Below are 22,539 nucleotides of genomic sequence, written 5' to 3'. Positions count from 1 at the left end.
TTGCTCAATGGTCCCTCCTTCTAAGTTTTGCTGGACTCTCTTAAGCTTTCATTCCCTAAATGACAAAATAATATATGGCTCAGTCCTCAGACCTCTTTGCCTTCTACACTTATTTTCAAGGTAGTTTCACCTAACTAGAAAATGGAATTAAATACCAGTCTAAATCTATAAAACCAGCCTAGAATTCACTCTTGAACTCTAGATCATGCATCCAACTTTCTACCTCCCATTTGGAACGCCTATAGGCATCTCAAACTTAATATGTCCATTACCAATTTCTTGATAATTTTTCGAAAGCCTACCAGTCTTTTCACTCTACTCAGAATAAAAGTCAAACTCCCTTAGAGGGCATTGCATAACATGGTTTCCCATTAATTTGCTTATCTCGTCTCCTACCTTCTCTCCTTTTACTTACTCTATCCTGCCACACCAAGTACACTGTACCTCGGGACCTTTACACTTGCTGTTCCCTCTGCCTGGAATCCTCTTCCTCCAGAAACCTACATGACTTATTGTTTTATTTCAGGTTTCTGGGGAAATAATTTCTCATCAGAGAGGTGTTTCTTAAACACCTTAAATAATATTGAAATGTTCCCTGCACCAGCCCTATCACTCTTTATTCAGTATTCCTGTTTTACTTCTCTTTGTTCCACTTATTATTATCTTAAATACAGCTTTTTCTCTCTATCCCCTCCCCTAGTAGAATGCTAACTCCACATGCATAGACATTTCACTTTGTTTACTCTTATACATACAGCTCTTAGAATAGTCATTAACTCATAGTAGGCATTCAGGAAACATCTGTGAGGTGAATGAATATCCTTTCAGATCTTTTCTATACCTAGAAATGTCTATTTAAAAATTATTTGGATAATGCTCTCTCTATGGTTCTGTCAATTGCTTTCTTACTTAGTATTATGTCCTGAACATCTTTCTACGTCACCAAAAATAGATCTAAATCATTTTCCATAGCCTTAGAATATTCCATTTTATAGAGGTGGCATAGCTGATTTATTCAAACTCAACTGATGGACAGTTGGATTGTTTTCAATTTTTTGCTATATCAAACAATGCTGCAACTAATAACCTTATGTTGAAGTCTTTGTAATTCAATTTGTCAAACAACTATTGAGTATCTGCTTTATGCAATTCACTGGTCTGAGCAATGAGATGGGAAAGCAGAGACAAATGTGACATGGTTTCTGCATTCAGCGAGCTCATGACCTACTCAGAGAGACAGATGATGATAAATAAGGATGATATATTTTAGAGAATGATGAGTACTGCAAGACCAGTAAAGAAGTACAATATACTAGTGGAATTCAGGGATAGGAACTACCAGAGATAAAGAAAGAGGCAGAAAGACTTTCTGGAAGGTCTATATAGTTAAATTGGGCTTTGGTAAAGGTTTCATTCAATTGACAGAGGGGCTGGGGAGGAGAGAGTGCCACAGTCAGAGGATGGTGGGAACTATCCTTGGACAAGTTAACTCTCTAATTTGGCTAGAACAGAAGATGGGTGAGTGATAAGGCCAGAAATGTAGGTTGAGGCAGGAGCATACGGCAGATAAAAATTCATTGTCAAGTCAAAGGACCCAGGGATAGAAAATATTATAGAAATGGATCCACTTGACTTGCCTATCAGATTTTTCATTTTGGGGAAAACAATTTACTTGGACTATCCCGGCCTGTGACAATTCAGATTCATTATTTCTAGATATTCTAGTATTTGAAGAGAAACTGAAAAATTTGTCTTTTTAAAAGATAAAATTTCCTGACTTAACTGCTGGCCATCAACTCATATTTTTTCACAACCTCTTTTTGTGAACCACAGAACAAAATAACAACAACAATAATAAAACTCCCAATTCACTCACTCCTAATGGGCCATATGTATCCTGCGAGTCCCCAGGTTGTAAGCTCTGCACTGAATAGACACTGTCTACTAATATGGTGAATATCAATCTTTTGGACCTTGAACCACAGCAAAAAATTCCATTCTACATTACGACCTAATACGCACACACATAAACATAGATAAATGAAGCTAAACTTTCAGAAAACAATACTCAATCCTAACAATTTACTTAACTGAAAGGAAAGCACTCTGATCTAGTCTATTCTATTCTAAAAGGAACTGTTTGTCTTGGGCTACTAAATTAACTTTAGGACTCACAATGGTTTCGAAACTTATTAAAAACACTGTCCTGACTATGATAATTCTTTTGCCCTCTAAATCTGTGTTATCTTGTAATATCACTTAAGAATTGCCTTCTCAGGTGCTTAGAATTTAGGGAGCCAACTAGAACATAAATAGCTCTGGGCAGGATCTGCTCTTTTCTCTTAGACCCACAGTCTCAGTAAATGAAACATATATTTGACTCTTGGATGCTGGGACTTGGGCCTTTGAGGGTCTCCACAAATAGGCTTTTATATTCTGAGTCCCAGGAGCTGTGGATCTGTAACCCTATTATTTAGCTGGAGGAGATGGTCAATGGATATCAGTTAAGAAACTGTTTGTGACTAACTCAGCCAGCTCCCCTCCAACAATGTATCTATGAACCTCAGCTTGAGAGTGAGATCCTATTGACCTCAAGGTCAAATTGACTCAGCTGACCACTCCTCCAGCTCCTCCCTCAACACCTGTCCAGGTCCCGATTGGTAGATTCACTATGAAGGACGAGTCATAAAGGACCCTACTATTTTAAGCCTCATGTGATCAGAACCCCTCCCGGTTACTAAGAAACACATATGATTTTAGTTACCTTGAAATTAAATGTAGCCTAGAACACATCAGTATTTGTCAGGTCATATTGCAAATGAGCTACTGTATTCATAATGGATGTGTCACCATCATAAATATGACAAAAGGGCATTTTCAAAAAGATGATTATCCACTCTGATGGGAGAGAAATACAAGCTTAAGAAATTAACATTCTCACCACCTCCTTGTCTCTCTTTGCTTTGCATTATTTAGGGATCTCTGGTGACTCGATTGAAGTCCTCCCTGCCCCCCGAAACCTGCAGAGTACAGAGCTTTTGGCATATACACCACCCTGATATCAAAGGAAGGAGCCCTGTTGGAGGAATTGACATTTCCCCTCTCATCTCTGGGTTAATGGGAAGACCTGTATTCAAAGGTACCTTTGTCTCAGCGGGAACACCGCAAGACATCTTTTGTTTTGATTTATATTGGTTGCGGGTACATGCTGGATCAAAGCACATGAGAGTGGGAGAAAGAAGCCAGATGCAGAGTTGATCAGGGGAAAAACTGAACTATAGGACATTTTACTTCTTTGTTTAGCAAGCTGTATAATAACTGGCCAACATTTATTATTTATTATTATATTATTTATATTTGTATTTTAAAATTTATTATAGCATTTATTATTTATTATTGAGCACTCGTCATACACAAGACCAGTGGTCCCCAACCCTCCTGTTCATTCAAATCTCTTGGGGGGCTTTTTAAAACTATAGTTGTCCTGGCCTCAACCCCAAAGGCTCTGGTTTAATTGGTCATGGCTGGGGCCCAGACAGTGGCACTTTTTAACAGCTCTGAGGTGATTCTAATATGCAGCCAGGGTGGAGAACCACTGTGTTAGATACTATTTTAAAACTTTTAAATTGTTAGCTCTTTCAATACTCATAGTAAGTCTATAAGGTTGCTATTATTATCGTTATCCTCAATTTTCAAATGAGAAAATAGAATTAAAGAGAGTGGAGCATCATTCCTATGAGCGTACAGGCCAGTAGGGGTGGAATCCAAATTTCTATCCAGGTATTTGGATTCCAAAATGCAAAGCAAGTTTAATGCAAAGATCAAGGGCAAGAGAAACACTTTCTGCCAGGTGTTTGGGGCAAGAGTCATAAAAAGATGACTCAAAAGGAAGATGAAAAGGTGAAGTAGAAAGTTTAAAGCATCTGCAAGCCTGGCTTCATGGGTGTGCAACCTGTACATGGGCTCAGAAGGGTCCCATACTTGGTTTAATGCTCTGTGTTGCTGTCTTGGAATTCTTAATACATTTTGAACAAGAAGCCCCACATTTTCATTTTGCACTGGGCTCCACAAATTGTGTAGCTGGTCCAGAGTATCAGACTCATGGAAACTGAATACTGCCCATTTTCCCTCATTTGAATCACGGGTTTCATGAGGTAGGTGATTGCTTCCCTGGCGTGATTTCAGCAATTTCAGTGAAGTAGGGACCACCCTCCTTCTTTGAGAGCACTTTTCCTAGAACTGGAAAAGCAAACATCAAAGGCATTGACAAGGGAGCCATAGAACTCTAAGTTGCATACCCTCTCTAGAGGCAAGGGGCCAGAGTGAGGGGGTGGGGCAAATAAAAAACAGCAGATGCTCTAAAATATAGGTCCTTCCATCTTTCTAAGTAATAATTGCTAACATTTATTGAGTGTTTTCTATGTTCTAAGCACTGTTTTATGTAGTCTACATGCATTGTTTCCTTTAATCATTTTATCCCCTTCTTATGGATGAGGGAAATGAGATACAGAAAGGTTAAGTAACTTACCCAAAGCCACAGAACCATGTAAGAGGAGGAACTGAGGTTTTAACCAGACCTGTGCACCTCCCACTACACTGTGTGGTCCCTTAGAACATAGTGGATCAATTTCTATGTGTTCACCGGAGCTCCTGACCATTGCACTCTCCAGAGATGCTCCTTACCAATCTCCTCTCTTATAATTCCCTTACATGGAGGGAGTCAGGTGTCACAGGAAACAAAAAGTTCAGGAATTAGGAGGCTCCAGTTCTTGTCCGGTTTCATCTCTGCAGTTTACTGGTCAGATAACTCTAAGCAAGTCCTTTTATTAAGTCCTTTATTTTTACCCCATCATCTCCCATTCATGGGACACTTTAAATGTGCTAGGCACTGTGCTCCTTTCTTGAATTTCAAAAGCAAATCAGAATAGGTCTCTTCCCTTTTGGAACATACCTCATTCTGAAAAGGGATTTGAGGTACTTAATTACCAGTTTCAGTTTCCCTGCTTGTTAAAAAGAAAGCAGATGTGAATTGAGTTGTGGGTGGGAGTGAGGGGAAATAATAGCTATTTAAATTTAAAAATGGAAGGATTGTGAGATGTTGTTGTGCAAATATGATTTGTTATTACATGGATTTCCACCCCTAGACAGTTTGGGCTACTTACCGAGTTCCCAAGTGTGACTTGTGATTACATGGCCAGCTATCTCGTCTCCTGTTTGAATCCTACACTTCCTTTAAGACTAAGAGCAAATCCCATCTATTTCAGTTGATTTCTTTTTCTGGAATTCTTTAAAACCAAATCATAACAAGGATGGTGATTCTAAGAGTAACTAACCGTTATGGAGCACTCACCATGAGCAGATGCAATGACAATACTTATTGGATTAGCTCATTTAATTTAACCCTTATAACAACCCAGTGAGATAGGTACATTTTACAGGTGAGGGGACTAAAGCTAGGGAAGGAGAACTAATCCCAGATACTATTCCAAGAGTCAGGATTCAAACCCTGGGTTTGAATGGGTCTAGTGTCCAGGCTCTTAAACACTGCTGTGGTCAACCACTCATTTAGTATTTCTATTATTACATAAATATATATTATATATGCATACTTACATTCATACAAATATTAGTATTTACCTCGTATTATTTTTGCATGTTGATATAACTCAACTTATTTAGGACTTAACTCAAAATATTATTGTATATTGACTTAGAACATACGTCATGTGTTAGGCTTCCAAACCCCTAGAGAAAGCTATATTTTAGACTTAATGTCTTATGCAGCATTTTAAATCATGTCTTGCATGGTGTAGATACTAAAACATATTGACTGACCAAAATCCAAATGGAAAATATACAATAATACCTAATCTCAGGTCAAGCAAAAAAATCTACAAAATAGTTTATATGAGACCATAATTTCCCTTGGTTTGACATCAATTCTTTGTTCCCCAAACTTCTAGAATTTTATTTAGGTTTGTTTTCCTCCCAACGAAAGAGTGGTTATTGAGCATTTTTCCATATCCCAGGTATTATCTAAGTGCTCTACCTGCCTTAAGCCACTTAATCTTCATAAACATAGTGAATGTATTGTACCTTTCTGCCTGGTTTACCCTTAGGCATTTACATTTACTCCTTGCAACACCAGTACTTCAGGGGAAGCAAACCTGTCTCCAGCTCCAGAATGAGTCTGATTTGTCTCCTATGTCTTTGATAATAATTGGTGTAGGAACTCAGGCATAAGATAGCCAACCATTCCTGGACAAAAGAATTGGTTCAGGAAATGGCATATGACTCCGTGTAAGGGAAGGAGACAGGATGGGATGTTTGCTGAGGGTATTTGGAAAACAGAAAGCCATGGAAAAAGATGGTTTCCCTTGGCTGTGGACATTGTCATGGCAGACTATGGTAGCCTTTTCACTACCAGCTCAAGGATGAAGTCAACGGAGAGAAAAAGGGAGGGACAAGAGAATCACAAAGAAACAGATTCTGTGTCCTGATTAGTCTGCCCTATCTGTAGGACTTTTCGTATGTTGAACCAATAAATTCCCTTTATCATTAAAGCAGACTTGAAATGGACGTTCTGTTCCTTGTCTCTAAAACCATTCTATTACATGAGTACTCTGTTATGTTACATACCAGTATTAATATAAAAGGATACAACATGAATCAAAATCTGTAATAATAGAAATACATATAACATTTGCAGAGTGCTTAATGTTTTAAAAAGTGCCTATTATGCATTTAAATCTCACTGAGTTTCTATAAGCCTAATAACTTAGGTTACACAGCATAGATTGCAGTAGTATTATATCTTACTTAGGAGATGGGTTCTAAATATACAGGGGTAAAATTGTATATAGTCAACGTTACCTTTGAGAATACCAGCCTTCAATACGTACAGCCCAGTCAGTTTCCCCTTTCTCTCTCTTCCACCTTTCATTCTAGCAGTCAAAAATATTTACTGAGCACAGGCTATGTGTCACATGCTAGCATGGAGTCATGACAAGTTCTCTGATCTCATGAAAGTTACTTTCTAGTGTATGAGAAAATTATTAAATAGATACACAAGATAATTATAGACTGTGGTAGTTTCTAGAAAGTCTGGGATTATCGCGATCAACAAGGAGCAGGAGACTTTTCATGAAGGTTGTCAGGGAAAGCTTTTCTAAGGAGATGACTGAGCCCTGAAGGGTGAGACTGTTGACAAATGCCCTGGGGAGCATTGTAGACAGAAGGAAGAATGGTCATGACAAAGACTTCAGCTGGGAAAATGTTTGATGTTTGTGAGTAACAGAAGAATAGTCTACCTGGACAGTAGTGAGTGATGGAGAAAGGGGAGAAGATGAACTCACAGAGGAAGGTGATCATTAGACTATGCAAAATCTTTTGGTAGGGTGTGGTATGGAAATTGAATTTTATACTGATGGAGGTGGAAGGGAAAACCAATGAAATGCTTTGAGCAAGGTAGTGACATGCTCTGATTTGAGGTTGTATAAGAATCATTATGATAAGGGCTAAGAGAGGAAAATAAACCAAGTTAGGGAACTATTGAAGTTCAAAAATGTTATAGTAGTGTGTGGTAGGGGAGAAGGAGAGAAGTGGTTAGAAAGGAAATGTATTTTGGAAGAAGAACTGACAGAACTTGGTGATGTTTGGGTGTTAGAAGTGAGTAAAGGGAAGGAAGGCATAAATGATGACACTTCAGTTTTTGTCCTAATCACTTGGGGGTAGAAGGATGCCATACGCATGGACAGGACTACAGTACAAGCATTAGAATGAGAACTGAAGAGCTCTGTTGAGGACCTGTCAAGTTTGAGGTGCATATAGTGGGCATGTTATTATGCAGTTGAGAAAGAGAACACAAAGTCATATGATAAATAAGTGGAGAACCTGAGCTTGAACTTAGGTGTGTCTAAAGACACAGGTGGCTCCCTTCACCACGAGCCTGCATGATTTTAACAGTGACTGACCAATTGAGTTGTCTTTAGATTATCAAACACCTCACAAATAGTAATGAATACATGCTTACAAGCTTCCCAATGGTAGCAACAGCTTTTAATTGTTTGTGAGCATCTCTATTGACAAACCCCACAGAGTCGAGATGGGAATGTCAATAGCGCTACAAGGCTAAGTTGGTTGATGGAATGAGTAGTGGATATTTCCTTCCTTGGCTAATTTTCCTGTCCTTTGGGTAACATCATCACCATTATTTCAAGTGCAGAGATTCCTTTTGCCAGATAACTACAGAAGCTGTATACAGTAGTTGTGGTATACCACAGAGTTTGATACAAGAGCATGTAACTAGTAGGTAAAGTCAGATAATGATACAAATTATTTTTACCTGGCATTTGCCTACTACAACATTATTATGCAGAATACCATTCTGTATTTTAATCTTACTGTGTTCTTATATAAGCCTGGTAAGTTAGGTTATGCAAACATTGTTACAATTATTATTATAGTAGAGTTGCATCTTATTTGGCAGTTGGGTTCTAAAGTACAGTGGCAGAATCTTGTGTATAGTCAGAGTTACCCATGAGAATTCTATCTTTCAGAAAGTCCAGCACAGCTAGTTTTCCCACAGATATTATAATTCATTGGTGTCTGTTCCACTTACACCTGGTAAAGTGGATGGCTTCTCTTTGGGGTCATGCAATACAGCAAGTTGCTCACTATTTCTTCCTTCCTTTTTCTTTTCCTCCCCTTCTCCCTTCCTCCATTCCTTCCACAGATTTTATGGCCTCCTACGTGACAGATATTATTCTAGATACTGGAAATACAGTGATGAACCAGAGAGATAAATTCTTGACCTCCTGAGGCTTACAGTCTAGCATACATCCTGAGAGGCACACAGGATGCAGGAACAATGGTCCAGGCCCCCAGAAAACACAGCCATTGCCATTAATGGTTAGCAAAACTCTTGCACTAATTAAATTGTTTTTCTCTCTCTTTGCTGGGCGCTTAAATTTGAATTTGCATAAGATAAACTCCAGTCAGACACAATTCTGTATTCCCATAATATATGTGAAGAAATAGGCTTCGAAAGGTGACTTCTTAAAAGTCTGATTGTAGTAGAATAGGTTTTGAACCTAGGTTTTCAAAGTTAAAGTCCTAAGTTTTGCCCCCATGAGCATCTTTCTCTCTTCTTTATGTCATCAGTCTCTTGGGCCTAAAGTCTGTGCGTCCCCTTGTCCATCCTTACCTCTTGTGTCCCTGCTCTTGCCTTTTGTTTACTGACATTTCCCTGCGTAGATATGAATTTCTAAGTTTTTATTCTAGTCTTAGCCTCACCTAGAAAAGAAAGAAAGAAAAAGTTTCTTAATGTCTTCATTGCTCAATCTTTTGCTTTTGAGATCCTTGACTCTTGGTCAAAATTAGTCTAGGCATGGCTATTCAATAGGAAGGGCCTGACTTCACTTTACTGACATCTTGCCCTTCCAGCTTCCCCGGAGATTCCATTATATTCCTACAACCCAGGTAGGGGACTGTCATTGTTACTGAGGATAAAAATATTTAGGTGAATGTCCCTTTGCAGAATCATTTATCTTCCATTCCAATTTATGCAGTACACAGGGCTCTGATCCAAAAAAACCTGATTTATTAGGGTTTCTATTTAGGACTGTGTTTAAAGACACTATGCCCTACATTGTGGGATTGTTAAAGTAAGAAACACCCATATAATTAAATTTGGAGTAGAAAAAAATGGTGTGAGGGAGAAAAGAGAATTGTCTAAAGTACATAAAATTCTTACTGTTAAGACTTTGGAACCTTTTGACTGTGTCATGCCAGGTTGTCCTCTCCTATTACTGGGTGAAAGTAGAAAATTTAAGCGATGTGTCTTCATTTATCTGAATGTGCTGTATTATAGAGCTGCTTTAAATGTTTTGGAGTAGTTGCCACTGCAATTTTATGAAATAATGACTTGGTTTAATGTCATGCTGGTACAGTGAAGTTTTTACATTTACCTGATGTAAGGTATGAAAGGAAACAGATGATTACTTACAAATCTTTTATGAGTTAGTTTTTAAAAATAAAAGAGAGAAAATGATGAAGTCTCCAGTGAATAGAACAGTATCATTGGGTAGAAAGAGTACTGAACTGCTATGGCCTTAATTCACTGTGGAACCTTAAACATATTGCCACATTTCTGGGCCTTGGTTTCTGTCAAAGTAAGTAATGTTAGCTGCAGTGGCGGACAACCTCAACAGTTCAGTGATTTAATACAATAAAAGTTTCTTTCTCACTCACCTCAGTCTAAGGAGTGTGTGTGGGGAGGTGGCTTTTGACTTTTCCATATTGTGGCTCCACCGTCTTTAGCACGTGGTCTCAAATTACTATTATTTTGAAGTTTTAATGGTTAACACCATTGCACTCGTAAAGTTATTCTTTGCTTGTAGGATTTTTTTCCTCTTTTCTTTTTCCTGCCACACTGAATGAGTACAACATTAACTTGGATAATAATGGAAGAAACATATCTCTTTGATACTAAATTGTTAGCTTCCAAGAAAAGGCTTAGGCTGTAACATGTAACATTTTAAGCTTCTTAATTATTTAAAATAACAAATATAGTAACATTTTAGTTTGATGATTCCAGAAGTGTTCTTCACAAAACCTCAGCCATAAAAACAAAGATGTCTAGTTGATTCAGAAGAAAAAGTTATTTTTTTTCCAAAAAGCATTTCCCCAAATTTCTTTATGGAATTACAATGTTTTTTAAATATCTAAATTCTTCTCTCTTTTCTTTCTCCTCCAAGAAAAGCAAACTGAAATACCAAGTATTACCAAGTATTTTTTTTTTCTTTTAAGTAGAATATCTACCAACATATGGAAGAACACATCTTGAATAATGCCAGTGGAGGAAGTAGGAAAAATTAGAGGACTTTAATAAAATATTGCCAAGAAATTTAAAAAATGGCATTTGGGGTGGATTAATCTGACAAGTGTGTGGGACAGACTGGTGAAGGATGGGAGCAGAGAGGCATGCAAATATATTTGAAGTCTTTAATTAAAAAAAAAAACCCAAATACAAATAAGCAAGTTAAAAAAAGTAAATGAAAACCAGGGACTGTTGCATCTGCTATTTCAAAAGAAAAAAATAAAAAACAAAAGAAAAAAAATAAAAGGAGTGAACAATAATGCGGAGTGGTGAAAAGGGGGAAAACAGTATATAGACTATAGGAGGCAGGAAAGCAGGGTGATTAAAGGGAATAGTGCTGAGTCAAACATGTTGGGACTTATTTCTTGGCTTTCCCCTGCTACCTGTGGGACTCAGGGAAAGTGGCTTCTTTGGACCTCTCTGACCCTAAACTTATTCACCCGAATACAGAGGCATAATTACAATACCTACTGCATATTGTTGTTGAGAGGATTAAAAAGCACATTGCAAGTGCTCATAGAAGACCTTGTGTTATCACTTTTCTTTCTTTTTTTTTCTTGAAGTATAGTTGGTTTACAATGTTTTGTTAGTTTCAGGTATACAGCACAGTGATTCAGTTTATATATATATATTCTTAATATACATAATATATATGTATATTCTTTTTCAGATTCATTTCCCTTATAGGTTATTATAAAATACTGAGTATAATTCCCTATTATCACTTTTCTTATTGAATTTGGATTACTTTAGAGAAATTTGGAATGAAAAATGAATTTTTATTATAAATAGGAGATTTAATTATTAAAAAAATTTTTTTTTTGAAAAATTATGAAGCCCCATTCTTCAAGCTGTTGTAAGTAGTTAATACATCATGATTAATAAAAGGTTGCTGTGGCTGAAGGGAGAAGTCTACTCGCTTTCATTCCTTTCCACCCTGAGGTGTTATTCAAAGAAGCAGTGTAGAATACCAGGAAATCTACAGTTTATTCTTTGAAAACCATTGGATAAGACTAAACCACCAGTGACACTTTTTAAGATGAACTGTGAGAAGCTCATGGTACAAGTAGAAGATCTGTTTCCCCATAGGCTATGTCTAAGTAGAGACAAATAAATATATCCTAACCAATGTAAAGCATATGGAACCCCCCAAAATCTGAATTCCAGTGCTAGAGAGGAGAAAAAGTGAATGAACACTATGCCTAATTACTGGTTTTAGAATTTACTTGTTTTCATTATTCCTAACAAAAATTTAGTTTTCATGGTAGTTATTATAACTTTGCAGGGAAGGTGTTGGGTCTTATTCACTATGAGATCCCCAGTGCCTCACTCAATACATGCCACTTAATAATGCTCAGTAAATAGCAGAGGAATAAATGAATGATGAAGCAAGTGGATAAAGGAATGAATCTTTGCATGAAAGAGGCCAGTACTCATGGAAGTACATAAATGGATATGAAAAAGAAACACTTAAACAGAAGAATAAATCCAACTTGGCTACAACTAGATGAACTAAATGAAGGAACAAAACTTCCTGATTTGTAAAAAACAAAACAGCTGAACTATGTGATTTTCTTCTGGCTTATAATTCTACATTTTGTGAGTTCTAGCATTCTCTTTAAGCTTCATTCCAGACTGCATTAATAGTAGTGCATTTGATAGAAATTTGGAATTCAGGAGGGAAAGCCCATTTGGAAGAGACGATAAAAGAATATACTTTGAGGCCTATGTATTGGAGATTGGACATTGAAGCAGAACTACTTCATAGACAACTGGAGATATGGGACAAACTAGGATGTATAAAGATTAAATGTTGTAGTTCTCAAGTTCCTTTCCTCCAGGAGAATGTAGTTTTTGGTAAGCAGCAATCTGCTAGCTGAGCATTTTTGGTATGCCCTGAGCATCAGTCATTACATAATACAGAAGACATAGCATTGGTTAATTGGGTGAATTGATTACATGGAGGTCAGTGAATAGAGAGTCTAAAGTAATGATAATGATAATAGCTTACATTTACTAAGCATTTACGGTGTTTCAGGTACATTAGTATTTTCATGTGTTTATATAGTCCTTCCAGCACTTCTGTGATATAGATCAGGAATCTGTAAACTTTTTCTGTTAAGGATCATACGGTAAATATTTTAGACTTTGTTGATAATACAATCCCTGTTACAGCTACTCAACTCTGCCCTTGTAGAGGAAAACAGTCATAGATGACGTGTAAATGAATGAGTGGATTTGTTCCAATAAAACTTTATTTGCCAACCCTGGATGTAGGTCAACACCCCCATTACCGTCTTTTAATCTACAGAGTCAACTCTGTCTATACCAGAGCCCATTCTCTTAATCACACCATTACATTGCTCAAAGTAGGCTTCAGAAAGAACCTCAACAAAGGAGTGATGGCTGGATTGGAAAGAAAAAACTGGTATTTAGACACAGGGAGACCAGATGGCAAAAGTCCAAATATGGTCCACCAACACTAAAATGAGGGAGGTAAAGGTAGCAATGGCTGGGAGAGAATGGGTATTGTAGCGATAGAATCCCTATGAATTTCCAACTGACTGGATACATGATGGTGCACTAGGACCAGGAATGCAAATGCAAAGGTTGCAAAAGTATTATATGAAAACAGATCCTGACATTGTGCTTGTAAGCTGTGGCTATTAAAAAAGAGAAAACATCACTTCCCCAAGATGAACCAACCTTACCTTTATGAATCAAAACACTGCCTTACCCCAAGCATGAAGAAAATACATGGGGTATGACCATCAGTGCAAATCTCCTGAATAAACTCCCTGTCCTACCAGAGCCTCAACACTGCCCAGGGCAGGGCCACTTCCCTTCTTGAACTGGCCCTGACCTAAATCACAGATGTACTTGGATAACCGCTTGGCACAATTGCCCAGAGGAACTCCCTGTAAATCCACGACAAACTATGTCACTCACATAAACGCTCTTGCAGCTACAGATGGTTGACAGGGCCTAAAAAATACCTTTTGCATGTTTTCAGATTAGTACTTAATGCTTTTGCTGGCAACGTTGCCCACCTCTGAGAGGTGTCACAGAGTCTGTACATGGCTAAATGCCCAAGATTTTTCTGCTCCTTTCATTGGAAACAAATCCTTTTTTGCAGTTTCCTGCCTTTTGTAGCTACCTGAGAGCCTTAGCTAGGGTCTACATTGAATCAGAACTATTTATTCCCATGATTGTCACCTTAACTTGATTGTAGGCAAGTTGAGGGCTAATGGCAGGGCAGTATCTCCTTTGTTCTTCTTGTCTTTGTGTTAGCACATAGGGGATCTGCTGGTTGAATCCAACATCAGATAATAAAGGCCCCAGAAATCTCACATGGATACAGCAGGGAGACCAGGGACTATGAGAGCTCGTGAACAAATTTTTAGAACCACAGCAGTAGAGATAAAAATGATGTCTAAGTTTTCACAATATCTTTACATGCCAGAGGAATATGAAGCTAGGTGTACTTCCTTCTGTTGATAAAAGAAATACTTGGTAGCAGACATTTTAAAACTTTTTAGTATAAGTATCTAAAAAGATTTCAGCTGCTCAGAAAATATAGAAAATAAGGATGCCACGGAGGTAGAACAGACATGATTACTCTCACTATAGAAGCTGAAAATGCCAGGCACTCAAGTTTCCAGTCTGCCTTACAGCTCAGGCATGGGCTAATGACAGACTCGGTAAATCAGGCTGCCCACTCCAGGCTTTGGGTAGTTTCTTAGTTTTGGATCTCCCTTGAAACCTTGAAACATGGTTTTTGGTTAGTTTGTTTATTTGGGGAGTAATCCCTAGAAGCTCAAGGGAAGGAATAGAAAAGAGAGAGAGGAGATGGAGGAAAGCCCATTAAAAGGAGTGTTAATGAGCAGATTACAGCTATAAACAGCTGAGTCTCAATCTTCCTGACCACTGTTGGAGGAATCTTCTAGAAAGCAGGTTAGAAGAGCCTCAGTGAGAAGCTGGGCTATTTATCCACCAACTTCTATGCATCATTGGTTGAGGCTTTTCCCTGTGCATGGGCTAAGTGCGCTCCTGGGCACCAAAGAAAGTCCCAGGAGGCAAAGTAAAAAGACATTAGAGAGATGGGAGATGACCAACGAGCCATGAATTGTCTGCTGTAGTGTCAGATCAACTGAGAGCTGGGTGGAGGGGACATGGGGCAGGGTGGGGCATCAACAGCAGCTTCTCCTTGTTGGGACCTAGATGCCAAAAGAACAAAACAGTAGGGGAGTCTTCTATGGTGATGAAGCCCTGGCTGAAGCACTCAGAATCTTGGATCAGTGTTGGTACCCAGGGTAGAGTGATCTGCTCTGAGGTCATTTCATTCAATCCTCATGACAACTCCTTCACATCAGGTGAGGAGGAAACAAAGCCTTAGGGAGGAAACCATAACTTGTCCACGATCATACAATTGATATTGCAAGAAAAGATGTTCCCATTCAAAAAGTGCACAATCAATAGTCAACAAATGGTGGCTTCTCTTAAAATTTAGAGGAAATTAAGAATGTTAAAGTAATACTAGTAATGATCATCTCAGCTGTTTGTCTTTGTAGAGCACATGTTAGTGTGCTTTCTTAAACATCTTGTTGACTTTGCTTCATTCGTGGGGAGGTAGTCCTAGTCTCTTTTTACAGATGGGGAAACTGAGGATCCTATAGCAATAATTTGCCCAGGAAGCTATGGAATCAATTTCAGTCCAAGTGCAAGTTGTCTGAGTCTCTACCCAGCATGCTTCCACCCTGCCCACCTCTCTATAGGCAGCAGAAGACAAATGTGCTATGCAAACAGTGCAGTTCATTTCCCTTGTAGGTGTATGCCTCTCCGTATTCAATTCCCATGAAACCTTTCATGAGGTTAAAGTATCTGTTTGCAGAAGTTTTGAAAAACCCCACTGTTGCAAAGGTAAACACAAAACCTTAATACATATTTCAGTCTCCCTAGTTGCAGGATGGAGTTAGCAAACAGTTGATGTAACCACCTGCCATTCTCTGGAGAGAAGAAAGATTTAGAGGGGATGTGAAATCTGGAGAAATGGTTCCATAGAGAATTAAGACCCTTTTAAAGGAAGTCTCTGGTTGTTACAACTGGATATGTATGAGTATTTCCTCAGGATTTAAAAGACAACAAAATTAGATTTTACAAAATATTTTCCTAGCGACGGTTTGCTGATCTAGACATTTGGAGTTTGTGTGCTTTCTCTCATTTTGGAAAGACTGAAGGTGGAAGTGAATGGCATTCCATATGAAATGTTAGAAATTTTGGCTGTACACAGTTGTCCCCATAACCTACCGAAATGTGCAGCTCTGCCACGGAAGGTGATGTAAGGCTGAAGGATGGAATGGGCCACTTTAGAGTCAGTTCTTTTTGTCACCAGCCCCCAAATGCACTGAGGTGTGTGCAGTTTTCAACGCACTGAAACCCTTGGGTTAATTAAGTCATGACCTTTGTGTATTTGACCATTTGGGTTTTTTTCTGATGCTCCCATGATAAAAATGAATGTGAGAAATAATTAAATTCCAGGCCTAGATTATTGGACTGTCAGAATCAGATAACAAGACAACTCCTCTTGGGTTTCTTCCTGATACAAATATATCAAACCAAAAGGGGTGAGAACAGAATAGTATAAGAAAACGGTTATTAGAGACTGGTATCAAATAATGTATGCATAATTGCTCATTTGAAATCGATACATTATACAAAGCACCAGAGGGTGATGCTGTGGGCTGGAGGAGGCTGTATCAAGATGAATTTTTACACAGCACACATATGCTGAGCAGTACGGGGCCGTTCTTCAAGTTAGCTTTTTCAGTTATCTGTTACTGCTTAATGAAATACACCAAACTCAGTGGCTTAAACAAAACCCATTTCATTTATTTGCTCCCAAATCACAGCTGGGCTGCTCCACTGGCGCTGGAGACTCTACTTCCGAGATGGCATCAGTCACACCACTGGCAAGTTGGTACTGGGTGTTGGCCGGGAGCTTGAATGGGGATCCTGGCTGGGGCCTCAGTTTTCTTCGACATGCATCTATCCATGTGATTAGGTTGGACTTCTCCCAGCAAGGCAGTTTTAGGATAGTCAGATCTTACCTGATAGCAGGCTTCCCCCAGAGTGCAGAAGCCGAAGCCACAGGCTTTCTTAAGACAAGCACAAAGCAAACAAATCATCATTTCCGCTACATTCTGTTGGTCACAAAGTGGGTCCAGGTGCAAGGGGAGGGGACTACAAATGCGTGTGAATACCTGGAGTGTTGTTCATTAAGGGCCATTAAAGTCTACTATTGATACATTAGCTCTGTGTATTATAATTTAGGACCAATTTATGTACTTTCCTTTGGGAATTCGATTTGTGTGCAAAGATGTGAAATCGATGCTCTGCCATAATGACCTGGGTTGGAGGTGCAGCCATCCTTGTAGGCTAGGGAAGGATGTGAGTTGGGGAGAGGTGTGGAATTGGACATTTATGAGATGTTGAACTAGCACTGTCTGACAAGCTTTTTAAAAATCCACAGTATTACCTGTTCATAGGCATAAAATGCCAGGAACAATATGAAACCTATCAACTATAATACTTGAAATAAATATTTAGCATAAATTATTTGAATAATTCCCCCATTATGCTTTCAAGCAATGGAGATTTTAAGTGATTTGATTTAAATACATAGTACTAAATCCTCCATTTGTCTGGAAGAATTGTGGAAACTTGGGTAAAAATTTCAGCATACCATCATCATATAGCAGGTACACAGCATCCTTTCTTCTAGGTGGGGAACAACTGTGACCTAGGAATGGAGGAAAATCTATTAAAGTTCAGACTTAAGTATTACTGAATATACCCCCATCAAACGTAGTTATCCCCACCAGCATCATTAAAATTTGATAATTTGTTACTTAACTTTCTGGAAATGTATCAAAGTTAGGGTCTCTACCCTTGCTAACGGGCCTTTTAAAAACACGTCTTGGAAGTTTGTAACCTAAAGCAATGTACCCATTGATCAAAGTTTCTGCACCTACAAGTTTCATGATCATTTTCATAATGAAGATTTCTGCCTGATGTTAATTTCCCTAAGGACTGCCCAGCTTCTTAGAAGGGATATTTCCTAATTTATATACCTTGTTAGTGCGGGCTCTGTAGCATCAAGGAAGATAGCTAAGCACTTGTAGCCTGAGTCATGAGAAAATGAGGATAGCCAGCAATTATTGAGCATGCTCTCTCTCTGCCACACACTGTGTTAAATTATTATTATCACCATCTCCATATCGCTTTTTTTTTCAAAAGAAAAACTGAAATACAGAAGAACTAATTATGTAAATTAGCAGAGCCAGGATTCAAATCTTCACAGCTTTCCTTCTAGATCTAAATGGTGAGCTATTGTGGGACCCTCTGCAAAGGCACACCTTTCTAGACCGGTGGTTCTCAAGTGTGGTCCAAGTGTGGAAGGGCAGAATCTTGATCCTACTTCAGATGTACTGAATCAGAAGCTCTGGGGGCAGGGGCCCAGCGATATGCATTTTCTGCCTCCTGGCAATTCCAGTACATGTTCAAGCTTGAGAATCACTTATTTTGACATTCACGTCAAGAAAAATGCTATAAATCACAGGTTTTACTGATTAATGCTATCACTCCAAGGGCTTCTCAAGGAATCTACTACTCAACAAAGATCAGTGTACTTCAGAGAAGTGATCCGCATCCAGTGAACGTTCCAGATACGGCTTGACTAAAAGATCTTGTCTTTCACATTTGGCTTAGAATCTGAATTTGCTCTATTTCCCGACTCTCCACTTGAGTCTATGCTTCAGTTTCCTCATATTAAAATATAGATAATGATGTTTGCTTTCTTCCCTCACAGAAATAGTCTAAGAATTAATGAGCTATATTAAACTCTTTCAGTTCTTGGAAGAAAGGCAGTATGTAAACACTGTAATAATATTTTAAACAGGTTAACTTTTTCTATGTGAATAACAGTCTTTTTTCTTTTGGTGATCAAACGTGTTGTTTTTTCCCCAAAGAATTTTTTGATTTTTAAAAAACTTCTTCTTTAAAGGCACCAGACAGATATCTTTCTCAACACCAGGGGAAGAGTATCAAGATGAGAAAGCACTCTTTCTGAGAAAAGCTGAAGTTTTAAAATTCCTGATATCACTAGAGGTAAGAGGCAATGTGGTGATACACCAGGAACCCTAGGTTAGAGACCCAGTAATGCCAAGTTTAAGCTATTTTACTTTTTAGTTTTATACACTAAGGTGGCCTCTTCCTCCTCCTTGGCTTCAGTTTACCAAACTGTAAAAGGTGACAACATAGCACAGAATTATAGAGTACAGGCCCTGGCTTCGAAGAACTACATGTGAATCCTGACTTGGCCATTCACCAGCTGTGTGACCTTAGGTTAGTTATTTACCCTCTCTGATCGTTCATCTCCTCATATGTATAATGAGAATAGTGATAGAATTAAGTGAGGCAATACATTTAAAATGCTCAGCTCAGTGCCTGGCACTCAACAAGAAGTGCTGGCTATTGTGATCATTAATAAAAATTCACGTGTAGACTACATAATCCCAAAGATGCCTCGCTACTTTGGAATTTTAGGATGCCTTTTGAAGTTTCTCTCAGACTCTCCAGTTTCTTTCTTTCCTAGGAGTCAACATTCATCATGTATTAACAGAGCACTTACTATGGGCCAGGACCGTTCAAAGCACTAGGGCTACACTGAGCACAGATAAAAATCCTTGTCCTTCAGGGGCTTACATGCAAGGGGGAGCTGGCCTTTCCTGAACTCTTCTGGGGGCGTAGGAGTACTCAGTACTCCAGTCTTAGTTCCATTGAATGGAATTCCTTTTTTGGACTGAAAAATCTTCAACACAAACAGGAAAATATTTTTCTTAGCCTTCAAGGAGATAAAGATTTCCCTTTGATGAGTGTTTTGCTTAGTTATTTATTTTTATGAAGGAACGGCTTAGTGATGTGTAAAGAATTGTGGGAAGGAGGTGGGTGTCCCTACCTCATCTTGCCTGGATTGAGAGAAAACTTGATAAATTAGTGTGGGTTGGGAGGGAGGGAATAGCAGCTTGATTAACGGGGAGCAAAAGACATTTTGAAATCTATCTGTGTAGCTGCCAATCCCTGTCTGCAGGTTTAGAAGAAAGGGATTTTGAAATTTAGCTACCTGTCTGTGTAGGGGAGTATTCATCTATCTAGAGGTTTTGGGAAATTTGAAATGATGCTCTTCCAATCTGTTGGGAGGAGGATGTGTTTAAACCTCTCTGGTTTCAGACAGAAAATCTTCCTCCTGATGCTCTGTCTCCATGGCACAGGAACAACAGTGCCAGATCTCAGCTGACGTAAACATTTTAAGCAGGAAGGAGTGCACTTCTTATGACATAAATTAAACATCACAGCAGACATCAGGCTGGAAAAAGTTACAGGAACCTAAGGTACTTCCAGCACTTGATTAATGCAGTCTGGCTGATGGGTTCTGAGGGGCAGTGAGATCACCAGCAGGTATGGAGCCCTGGGCGATTCCTAGCCAGCCCCAAAGACAGACTGGGGCTTGGGAGGGCAATTATTCTGGCTTCGGATGTTGTATGTACCCAGTCTGTTTAGGTATGGAGACAGGAATTGGAAATACAGGCAGGTGAGTTGGCTGATAGCCTTATCAACCAACTCACAGCAGCACAGAGTCATGGTCAGGACAAGCTAGGAAGGGTCAAGACCAGAGGCTAGGCTGGGCTGGTGAGGGAAGGAGCCAAAACAGTGCCCAGGTTAGAGCAGAGGCTGTGTCAGTGTACTTGTCCATATGGAAAGGGTGTGTAGTTATGAGGAGGCCTGCTGGCCAAATAAGGTCAAGTCCAGATTGCTGAGCCAGACTGCATACCAGTTTCAAGTCCAGAGAGACAGGTTATAGTGGATGTATTAGTTTCCTAGCTCAGCCGTAACAGATCACCACAAACTTGATGGCTTACAATAGATATTTAATCTTTCACAGTTCTGGAGGCTAGAAGTCTAAGATCAAGGTGTTAAAAGGGTTGGTTCCTACTGGAGGCTCTGAGAAACAATCCATTCCATACCTCTCTCCTAGCTTCTGGTGGCCGCGTGGCAATCCTTCAGGTTCCTTGGCTTGTGGATGCATTGCTCCAATCTCTGCCACCCTCTTCTCATTATCTTCTTCTCTTCTGATAAGGACATCTCTCATTGTTTAGGGTCTACCCTAAATTCAGGCTGATCTCATCCTGAGATTCTTAACTATATTATACATCTACAAAGGTCCTTTTACCAAATAAGGTCACCTTTTCATGTCTGGGGTTTAGGACTTAGTCATATTTGTTTTTGTTTGTTTGTTTATTTAATTTTTTTTTTTTTTTTGCCCATGTGTTGCAGCACATGGGATCTTAACTCCCCAACCAGGGATCAAACCCGAGACCCCTGCAGCGGAAGTGCAGAGTCTTAACCACTGGACCGCCAGGGAAGTCCTCCATATTTGTTTTTGGAGCCACTATTCAACCTACTACAGTAGATACAGAGTCAGAAAACTTGGGTTTTTAACCCCAATTAATAGTATGATAATAGCCACACTTTAAGTTTTTACCATTTGTCAGGTGTTCATTCATGATCAATAAATATTTAGTGAGCATTCACTATATGCCAGGTACTATTCTCAATTCTGTGACTTTAGGAATAAACAAAGCTGGCAGAAATCTCTGTCCTCATGAAGGCTACACTCTAGCAGGGGTGGGTGGAGATAGACAAACAAAGAATAGATTGAAGTATATAGTATGTCTGATGGGGATGAGCACCATAGAGAGAGTGAATTATGGGAGGTGGATAGGAAGTGCTGGGGTGCAAGAAGGGAGCAATTTTAAATAGGATGGTCCAGAAAAGCCTCAGTTAAGGCTACTATTTGAGCAAAGGTTTTAAGAAGGGGCAGGCATGAGCCTGGTAGATGACTGGAGAAAAAGTCTTGCAGGTAGAGGGCACAGCAAGTGTAAAGGCTCCAAGGCTGGAGGATGGAAGATGAGTAAATGGGCCAGCCAGGCAGAAGAGGAGTGAACAAGAGGCGAGAATTGAAGTAGATGAGGTGGCAGAGGTAACAGAGGCCAGATCATGCACATACACCTGGCTATCCACTCTAAGGACTTCGGCATTGGCTCCGAGTGGAATGAGGAGCCATTGGGCATTTTGAGAAAAGGCGTGACATGATGTGGTTGCATGATTGCAGGATCACTTCTACAGTGTACAGACTCATGTGGAGGTGAGGGCAGAGCAGGGAGGCCATTGGGACTATTGCCCCAATGCCAGAGACGGATGACTGGAACTTGGACCAGAGGAGACTGAGAGAAGCGATGGGGTGCTGCATGTGTTCTGAGGCTGGAACTACTAGAATATGCTGATGGTTGAATGTAAGGAGTCAAGGATACTTTCTCTGAAGGGTGCTTGGATCTCTCACATAGTTGCAGGGACGTAGTGCTGTGGCCGGAGTCCCCTCAAAGACTTCCTCACTCACATGCCTGGTGGGTGATGCTGGCTCTTGGTTAAGACTTCAGCTGGAATTGTCAGCTAGAACATCAGCACATGACCTCCTCATGTGACCCGGGTTTCCTCATAGCATGGTGGCTGGGTTCCAAATGCAAGCATCCTTAAGAGAAAGA

At 39.3% G+C, this 22,539-nt stretch overlaps 1 protein-coding gene across 1 annotated transcript in view; it reads left to right on the top strand.

Moving 5' to 3' along the window:
* TAFA1 (TAFA chemokine like family member 1) overlaps nucleotides 1-22,539 on the top strand; it is a 781,657-nt gene that overhangs the window by 152,441 nt on the left and 606,677 nt on the right. Inside the window, exon 3 of the mRNA XM_082344862.1 lies at nucleotides 2,977-3,139. The gene's annotated coding sequence lies outside the window, so the exon portion shown is untranslated. The remainder of the gene's footprint in view (nucleotides 1-2,976; nucleotides 3,140-22,539) is intronic.

Source organism: Balaenoptera borealis (assembly GCF_965194805.1).
Source record: "Balaenoptera borealis genome assembly, chromosome: 12".
NCBI classification, from domain to species: Eukaryota; Metazoa; Chordata; class Mammalia; order Artiodactyla; family Balaenopteridae; genus Balaenoptera; species Balaenoptera borealis.
Note: the sequence above shows the minus strand (reverse complement) of the source record. Positions and strands in the feature narration are given on the sequence as shown.